Here is a 9,945-nt window from a genome sequence, read left to right as displayed (position 1 = left end):
CACGTCAGTGATATAATCACAGCAAACAATCTCTGGTTTCACTTTAATAATTTGACTTTCATTGCACACATAGCAACAAGCATTTTACCATCTATGCTGGTCATGAATTCCTGGCACTTCCGCTGCAAATTTTAACCAGGGGTTTAACCATCAGCTGTCAATGGGATTTTGGCTCCTAGGTGCCTAAAACTCTTTTGAAAATGAGGCTTAGGGTTGTCAATCATTAGTCATTGTAACGCTGAGCACAGCAATGCTTAAATATCTTTACAAATCTGGGATTTAAGTGCTTATGTCACTTCTGAAAATGTTACCCCAAGAACTAACACTTTTCGGATTGCATCCAGAAACAATTGGGAAACCAGTGCAAAACACAGCCATGATAATATGCTCCCATAAGATCACTTGCACTGGGGGAGTTTTGCCCAGGGGTGTCTGTCACCCCTCGGTTAACATTTTCAGCAGAAGTGCTAATGAATGCATGAAAACAATTAATTTTGGATGGTAGATTTCAAGCTCTCTTATTTTTTCCCTATGTATGCGTAACTGCAGTTGACCTTGTTTACATTTGCACATGAATATGGAGAGAAAAAAGCCCTTCAAAGGCAAACAGCAATAGATTTTCCAGTCACTGGCTCCCACGGAAAACATTTCTACTAAACGTACTTAAGTTTAAATGCTGACCATGTGACAAAGTGGAATAGGAAGTAATGAAGCAGGAAGCAGAGATGTTGTCAGCCTGATGACATGTATCAAGACAGGAAGAGCTGAGCTGCAGCCGGAGACAAAGGGGACAGCAGGAAAGTTCTACAGCTCTTTTTACAAAAGCTTCTGTATTTGTCTCTGCCCCCCACCCCGACTCTCCAAAGGAGGAGGAGCGGAAGAGGGAAAGCTAAGGGGGTGGATCTCATGCCACTGCAGCTTTTTGACTTTCCGCAGAAGGTTTTCATGGAAAATTTTCAAACAGCCCTATTCACTGCGCACACAATTCTCCCCTGGGGGAGAGAGAAGAGAAAGAAAGAGCTTCACGTGACAGATGTTAGTCATGTCCTTAGTGCACAAATGGAAGGTGGTCAGGTCCAGATCCCTGTGGGTATTTAGGCACCTATATGCCTTTGAAGATTTGGGTCACAGCTACTACTGGGATGAGGGCAGTATAAGAACCTGTATAGAATAGGCCTCTGAGGTAGGATCTTAGGCTTCAGAGTTTATTATCCCAGTGTTCAGTTATCATTGATTTAACCTTAAGTTTTGAATACACTGAAATGTGCTTTCCATCTTTTCATCAATGAGTTCTTACTGACGTTTGTCCTCAGAATTCATCTCAATGGAAACCAATGCGGCCCCTCAGACCTCCTCACACTTTTCTCCACATTGCCACTTCAATTCACCCCACGGTTCTCAAGCTCTCGTCCCACCCCTTGAGGAAAGGCTTAATTCCCCCTCTCTCCATGAAGAATAGCTTCTTTGATAATTAACTTGTAATTCATATCTGGGGTTAGCTGGGGTGATAGGTTAGGGGTCAGGCAGAAGACGAGGTGGGCATGTGTGTTGTGGGCATATGTGCCGGGAGTTCTGAAGTCTGCGCTAAGAATGTTGTTTGTTCTGGATTGAGATACAAGACTTTTCTGTAGGATGTCCTCCAGCTTCCTGGAGTGCAGCCATTTAACCTTCTGCAGCAAATCTGAGCCTTGTAGAAGGAAATAAACAAAACACATTACAGGGCTCAGAGTATGTACAGGGACCATCAGGTGCATGACTGGACATGAGAAGGAATTAAACAGAAAACGAAACCAATGGGGAGCACTGCGTTGTGTGTGTGATTTAGAGGAGAGGAAAAGTTCATTACTAACTGTGGCAACGTACTCATCATGGACAAATTATTAGGCCAGATTCTGACATAGCTCTCTTACATTCAATGGAACTCTGCCAGTTCACACCAGTCCTCTTAGCAATCAGTCTTTCTATTTGCACCAAAGAGTTACCAAAAAATCGCTAAAGTATCTCTGATTTGAATGTGACAGGCAGCTGAGAAAGAGCCTAATTGATGATCCTTGGTCTTGGGGCCAAAATTAGGTCCCTAGACCACAGTATTGGTATGCAGAGAGCTTCAGGGAGCGTTTCAGACTCTTGTATGGCAATCAGAGTTTCCAAGTGAAACTATTACAGATGTTTGGAACGATCACATTTGTTTTTCTTGAAATAAGCAAACTTGAGGTTACCCATGGACAAGATATTCCTCCCACACTCAAACCCCAGCTCCATCTTACCTATTTTTGCATACAGACGCCAGTGGTGCAAAGATCACCTCACAGCTATTCGCAACAGCTGTTATAATAAAGCCACACACAGTCAAAGATAGCCGATGAAGAAGAATAGATTTATAGGTAGGATCTCTGGGAATGGCGAATTCTCCCAGGGCCATTCTTATTTTCTCAGTCGGATTCAAAGTAATGAAATTTTGATGAGTGGGGACATTACGAAAATACAGATTTAGGGCCTAATCCAAAGTCCATTAAAGTCAACAGAATGGCACCCAACAGAACGGCACTATTTAGAAAAACTGGACGTGCACAAGTCCATGGGGCCGGATGCGCTGCATCCGAGGGTGCTAAAGGAGTTGGCGGATGAGATTGCAGAGCCATTATTTTTGAAAACTCATGGCGATCAGGGGAGGTCCCGGATGACTGGAAAAAGGCTAATGTAGTGCCCATCTTTAAAAAAGGGAAGAAGGAGGATCCGGGGAACTACAGGCCAGTCAGCCTCACCTCAGTCCCTGGAAAAATCATGGAGCAGGTCCTCAAGGAATCAATTATGAAACACTTAGAGGAGAGGAAAGTGATCAGGAACAGTCAGCATGGATTCACCAAGGGCAAGTCATGCCTGACTAACCTAATTGCCTTCTATGATGAGATAACTGGCTCTGTGGATGAGGGGAAAGCAGTGGATCTGTTATTCCTTGACTTTAGCAAAGCTTTTGATACGGTCTCACACAGTATTCTTGCCGCCAAGTTAAAGAAGTATGGGCTGGATGAATGGACTGTAAGGTGGATAGAAAGCTGGCTAGATCGTCGGGCTCAACAGGTAGTCATCAATGGCTCCATGTCTAGTTGGCAGCCGGTTTCAAGCAGAGTACCCCAAGGGTCAGTCCTGGGGCCGGTTTTGTTTAATATCTTTATTAATGATCTGGAGGATGGTGTGGACTGCACTCTTAGCAAGTTTGCAGATGACACTAAACTGGGAGGCATGGTAGATACACTAGAGGGTAGGGATCAGATACAGAGGGACCTAGACAAATGAGAGGATTGGGCCAAAAAAAACCTGATGAGATTCAACAAGGACAAATGCACTTAGGACGGAAGAATCCCATGCACTGCTACAGACTAGGGAATGAATGGCTGGATAGCAGTTCTGCAGAAAAGGACCTAGGGGTCACAGTGGACGAGAAGCTGGATATGAGTCAACAGTGTGCTCTTGTTGCCAAGAAGGCTAACGGCATTTTGGGCTGTATAAGTAGGGGCATTGCCAGCAGATCGAGGAACGTGATCGTTCCCCTTTATTCGACACTGGTGAGGCCTCATCTGGAATACTGTGTCCAGTTTTGGGCCCCACACTACAAGAAGGATATGGAAAAATTGGAAAGAGTCCAGCGGAGGGCAACAAAAATGATTAGGGGTCTGGAGCACATGACTTATGAGGAGAGGCTGAGGGAACTGGGATTGTTTAGTCTCCAGAAGAGAAGAATGAGGGGGGATTTGATAGCTGCTTTCAACTACCCGAGGGGGGGGGGTTCCAAAGAGGATGGAGCTCGGCTGTTGTCAGTGGTGGCAGATGATAGAACAAGGAGCAATGGTCTCAAGTTGCAGTGGGGGAGGTCTAGGTTGCATATTAGGAAAAACTTTTTTCACTAGGAGGGTGGTGAAGCACTGGAATGCGTTACCTAGGGAGGTGGTGGAGTCTCCTTCTTTGGAGGTTTTTAAGGCCCAGCTTGACAAAGCCCTGGCTGGGATGATTTAGTTGGGAATTGGTCCTGCTTTGAGCAGGGGGTTGGACTAGATGACCTCCTGAGGTCCCTTCCAACCCTGATATTCTATGATTCATTTACTTCAATGGGCTTTGGATCAGGTTAATTTCTTCTACATCTGTTGGGGGCACATCCTCTTTTCATCCGTATTACACTGGTGAAGCAGCAGGGGCTATCAATAGTTATGGCACTCAGCCCAGCCCCAAATAATCACAGAGAGGAGCAACCTGGGGGCTGCTCTAACCTACACCAACTGACAGTCATCCCTAAGGGAGCATTTGCTAGGTGGCGATTGTCAAAGTACATTGTGGTCTAGCTATCCCTCCCACTCTGATTCCCCCAATACACCCCCTTGCACAGAAGACTGCAGAGAAGTGGTGTAAGAGCCAGCTATGCTAGGCAGGGACCCCCCCGTGCTAGGGGACTCCCCAGCAAGTGAGCAATGCAAAGGGACTGAAGGGCTGGCGAGAATCTGCTCACAGTTTTTGCCACCAGACTGTCCATATTAAAAGACTTCTACTGTCCATCCTTAGCTACTATTGGAACCCCCATACTTAAAGCATATATGCAGACAGTACAAAAGTTAAAATCCACTCCAACGTGTCCCGCCCCCTGATTGCTCTGTGCCATTTGATTTAAAAAAGAACAACACAGTAAGTAAAATAATTACCCAAAATCATTTAGTTTAAAGAAATCCAGAAAATGGCAAGGCATACATCCCCAAAATTGCCTTGAAGAGGAAAGGACCCATTCTATTCGCCCTTATTTGGAAGTCTTTGAAGTCAGGATGTATTATACGTTTATATAATGGCTTTATAATTGTCTCAGCATTGTTCTCTTTTGTAATATGCCCTCACATTGTTTATTTACTACCACACAATAAGCAGATGTTTTCAATGAGCAGTACTGAGTGATTCATAGGGCCACTTCCTATCACCCCTCCCCACACCACGATTATCCCAAGGTTGCCATCTGGATTAAGGTGGTGTGAAGGGTGTTTGCTCATCACAAGGCACCTTCTGATGGCTGCGTGTAACACGGTAGCTTCCTTCTTCGGGTGGCATCTGCCTCCTTCCATGGTGTGGCCCATCCTCCTGGGTCAGCTCAGTCCTAGGGTTTTTCCTTGTGGGGGTAGTCCAACCCAAACCAAGGGAATTACCAAAACCCAGAGTTTGTATGAGAGGGAAAGGGGAGGGCTGCCCTCTCTTGCTGTCTCTGTAGCAGGCCCTCCCATCCCTCAGGGAGGGACCTTTGGGCAGTTGTCATGGGGAGAGATTCTGCCTTTCCCTCAGCTCTTCTCTGCCAGAGCTGCAGGGCGCAGATCTGCTCTCTTCCCTGGGCTGCCCACACATGTGCTGCTCCCCTGCCTTTTAACTCCTCCTCCAGGGGCAGCGAGGCGGGGCTGGCTGAGCCCAGAGCAGTGCCTTAACCCCTTGTTGCCCAGTGTGGGATTTGTATACCCCATCAGAGGTATAAACAAGAAAAAATGTGGGCAAATGTGATTCCTATCCTCAGCTGGATTAAATACTACATTAAAAGGTGCATAGCCATGAAGTGCAGAGAGATCCGCCTACAAGAAACGTTGTACATGTTTGTGATCTTAACCAGCACCGTAAATTATTATTGTAGAGTTTAGGTGTTTTTTTCTGTTAATCACACATTGCTCGCGCTAGACCATATAGCAATACACTGGCTTGGGTCCTGATCCAGAGTTCACCGGTGTCAAAGGGAATCTGTCCATTAACTCTAATGGCTTTGATTTAGGGCCTGCACGTATAGGATCATTAGTGGCCAGGTCCAGGATTATAACAATCTGCAGCCACTAAAGAACTTCTCCTTTAGCTCAAGTCCTAGAGAGCTGGGCTTGATCGGCCCCATTTTCCTCCCCAGATCTGACATTTCATTCAAACTTTGAAATTCATAAACTGTCAGCTGCCTCCAAAAATAACACATGTCTTTGAATTTGTCACTAAAGATTATGGCCAAAATTTACAAAAGTGGCCAGAGATTTTTGATTACCCAACTTCAGACACCACCATGAACTACCTCGACCCCCCACAGAACAGAGGCACCCCAAGTCAATGGCCACTTTTGAATACTTTGGCATGTATGTCATCTCTCACAGGTATCTCCTGTGCTGTGGCTTTCAGTAGGAGAAAGCATTGCATAAGTAGGGAGGGATATCTCAGTGGTTTGAGCATTGGCCTGCTAAACCCAGGGTTGTGAGTTCAATCCTTGAGGGGGCCTGGGGTAAAAATCTGTCTGGGGATTAGTCCTGCTTTGAGCAGGGGTTTGGACTAGATGATGTCTTGAGGTCCCTTCCAGCTCTGATATTCTATGATTCCCAACAGCTGAATGTTCTGGTTCATATTATAAACAGCATATTTACTTACAAATTAAACAATGGTCCTGTACACACATTACAGGGAAGCAGGATTAAAATTATTTAAATATTTGCGAGTAGTTTGTTCCTTATGATTAGAGATGACATGAAAAGAAAGTGGTACAACTGGAGTCTTTTCACTTGATTTTTTTATTTGCATAAACTCCAATGTCCTATGACTGATAGCCAAATGAGGGACAGGTTTGGATTAAGCACATGATTTGCTATGTATAGCATCAGCATGCCTAGCATCACTTATAGTATCAGACAGCCTTGTCTTTTACTTCCTCGTCTGAGGTTATCCCATCACTCTAGCTACTAAAGCTGGTAGGGAATTTTCTGACAGAATGTTTTCCCATCAGAAAATGCCGATTTGTTGGAAGTGAAATATTTTGTGGAAGCATGTTGGTTTAGATGGATTTTCATTTTTTAAAAGTGACACAACGTGCTTCCATAATGTCTGAATTCAGCATTTTCAGAAAGGACCATTGTGATTTTTTTCATTCTGAAATGACAGTTTTTTTGAAATGTCTTTTATAATTTAAAATAAAGAAATAAAAATATAAAAATCAACTCAAAAATTCAAATTCATGGAATTTCCCGCAAAATGGAAAATCTAGTTCCTACACAGCTCTGTTGGGTACCTGGCCCCTATTAACACGGTATCTGAGTTCATCACAACTTCTAATGCATTTACCCTCACTACACCCCTGTGAGATAGGGCAGTGTTCTTATCCCCATTATACAGATGGGGAACTGAGGCAAAACAGCGAGGTCATATAGCAAAGCAAGGAATTGAACACCCATCTCCCAGGCTAGTGCCCTAACCCCTGGACCGTCCTTCCTCATATAATGACTCAGCTGGACATAGGATCAGCACTAATCTACTACTCCAATGTGCATTATGGGTAAAATCCTTGCTCCACTGAAGTCAATGGGAGTTTTGCCATTAACTTAATGGAGCCTGGATTTCACCCAGGATCTTCTGATTTACTTATCAGGACACAACCAAGATTCCTCCTTCCTTTGTGGGACCCATCCCCCAGTGCTGCCTCCACTTAACATCACATCACAGACTGAGGCTAATTGGGGATGTGAACAGGCTCAGGACAAAGGGGGGAATCATATTTGGGAGGCAGACATTATTTTGTATCACTCCGCTGGCTGCAGGTGTATTCTTTGCATCATGTGATGGGAAGGCAGAACAGGGTATGTATTCTCCTAACTTATTCACATGCAACATTTGCTATTTTCTATCTTGTCTGCATTTCCCGCCCCCGCCACATACCTCAGAATTTCCGCTGCACTTTGCCGCCTATTGTTTTAAGCCCAAGTACAGTCCCAAATAGTTGGTGGAAATGTCAGTGAAGTATTTGCATGCAGTGCGACACACAAAACACAAAACTTGGAGAGAAATGGAACCAAGAGAGGCTTTAGAAAATATGTTCCAGATCATTTCCTAACTGGGGGAAAATACTTTAGAAGAAAGCTATGAAAAATCCTTTGGAACTAATGAAAAACATATCTTTCAAGCAAAATTATAATGCAGCCTGCAATCCTGGTCTAGGACGTAAATCCTTTTTGTTGGAAGTAAATAATAAAAACAGAAGAAAAATTTCTTAAGGTGACAGGGCACAACATACACAAAGTCAGATTTTTCTAGTTCAGTTCACCGTGCATAATCCAGGTTAGATGTTGTCCTATTGCTGACAGACAGAGGGACAAGATGAACAGGTCTTTTCTGCCTCTAATTTCAGTGATTTGTCACTAGCTAACCTCACTACAAACATCAATCTTGTCTTCCAGGAACTGCAAGCACTTTCTTTGGGAGGAAAGACGCAGATCCAGCAGGACGCACAACCTATGCCTTCTGGAGGAAGCAAGATGCTGTTCTGAGCATGTTCAGCCCCACATACTAGGGGTGAGTTGCTTAGGGTTGTGATGGAGTGGAAGGCAGCCAGGCCTTATTAAGCAAGGTCCTCAGTGGTGGACTAAGTACTCTGAGTGACCCAAGCTGTAGGAGTGGTTAATGGAGCCCTCCCCGTCCAGGTGATAGTTATGGAAGTGCTTTCTCTGTGGAAATAGTTAGTTCCTAGGTAAGGTGTCAGTAGATGGTGCTCAAGAATCTGTAGCTTAGATCCTGGCTTTTGTAGGACCAATACAATTTGATATTGGCACTTCACACAGCTTCCTGTGTGCAGCTCCTTACATCAGCTCCTAAAGTAGTATCAGAAATCAAAGACTTCTCACTCCTTTAGCTCTTTGCACAACATTCCAGTCTCTGTAGCGATGAGTGAGGATAACTGTGAAAACCAGAGCTTCTTCGGGGCCTCACAATCAACCTATTTACATAATTACAGACGTAGCGCACTCCTGTAACAGTGCCCCTGCAAGGGGAACAGTTTAGGGGCCTCTCTCACCCACGGTGAAGGTAGCCTTACTGGTGGGCCTTCCCAAGGAGATGGTATCCCAAGGTGGGGCTCTCTGGAGGCATCCTACTCTCTCCATTGGTGATAGTGCCCAATGGGGAGGCTGTCTTAGGGCTTACATTACACGGCAGAGATCCATTTGAGTGGGTCACCACAGATGAAATTGAAGCTTTTCATAGAAAAGAGAACGAATGTCTGCTCTTAACAACCAATAACATTATTTGATGGAAACTGAATTTATTGTAATTAGGGAATAATAAGTAACATTCATTCCTTTTGGTACAGAACCTCTGCTACACTCACACAGATGAATCCCGCCTTCCCCTACACACGCACAAGTCCCAGAAGCTTCTGTGTCTACACCTGAGGGAACAATCTAGGCCTGCTGCATTTAAGTAAGCTGAAAAAACCCACAAAGCCTTTCTTTCTAATCCCACATACAAATGTCACTGCTAAATCCTAAATACTTGGGATTTTCAAAAGGGCTCAGCACTGGCCCACCTCTGCCCCACTGACTGTTTTTTTTTAAGGGGCCCAATCTTGGAGCCCTTACTCCAGAGAAAAGAAAGGTCCCCTGTGCGCAGTGCCTTCAAATTGCATTGTTGTCTGCAGTGTAGTTGTAGCTGTGTTGGTACCAGCATATTAGAGAAACAAGGTGGGTAAAGCTTGTCTCTCTCACCAATATAAGTTGGTCCAGTAAAAGATATTACCTCACCCATCCTGTCTTTCAAATGTTATGGAAATTTAAGGTTCAAGATTGATGGGAAAGTATCCTCATGCTAACAGGAGCCTTGAGTACAGGTTGGAGGCTTGAAAGGGGGAATGCTCCCTAACCTTCTATTTGGCCAGGCAGGAGATGACTTGATCCCCTTCTCTGAGAAGTGATTTTTCTTCTGCAAGGACAGTTGCTGATGATTGCCCGAAACATGGTTCATAAAGAAGTCATTGGGTTCAACCAACAAAGTTCTTTTGAGATTCCTGACATAGAAATAGCTTATGTGTTTGCCATAGAAGGCAGAAAATATATATATATACAAAGTCTGAGATTCTGGTACCCTGACCGAGAGCCTTTACTCCACTGCTGAAATCAGTGAGACTACTTATGGAGTAAG

This window comes from Chrysemys picta, chromosome 11, assembly GCF_011386835.1.
Source record: "Chrysemys picta bellii isolate R12L10 chromosome 11, ASM1138683v2, whole genome shotgun sequence".
Classification (NCBI taxonomy): Eukaryota; Metazoa; Chordata; order Testudines; family Emydidae; genus Chrysemys; species Chrysemys picta.
This window is presented reverse-complemented; position numbering follows the sequence as displayed.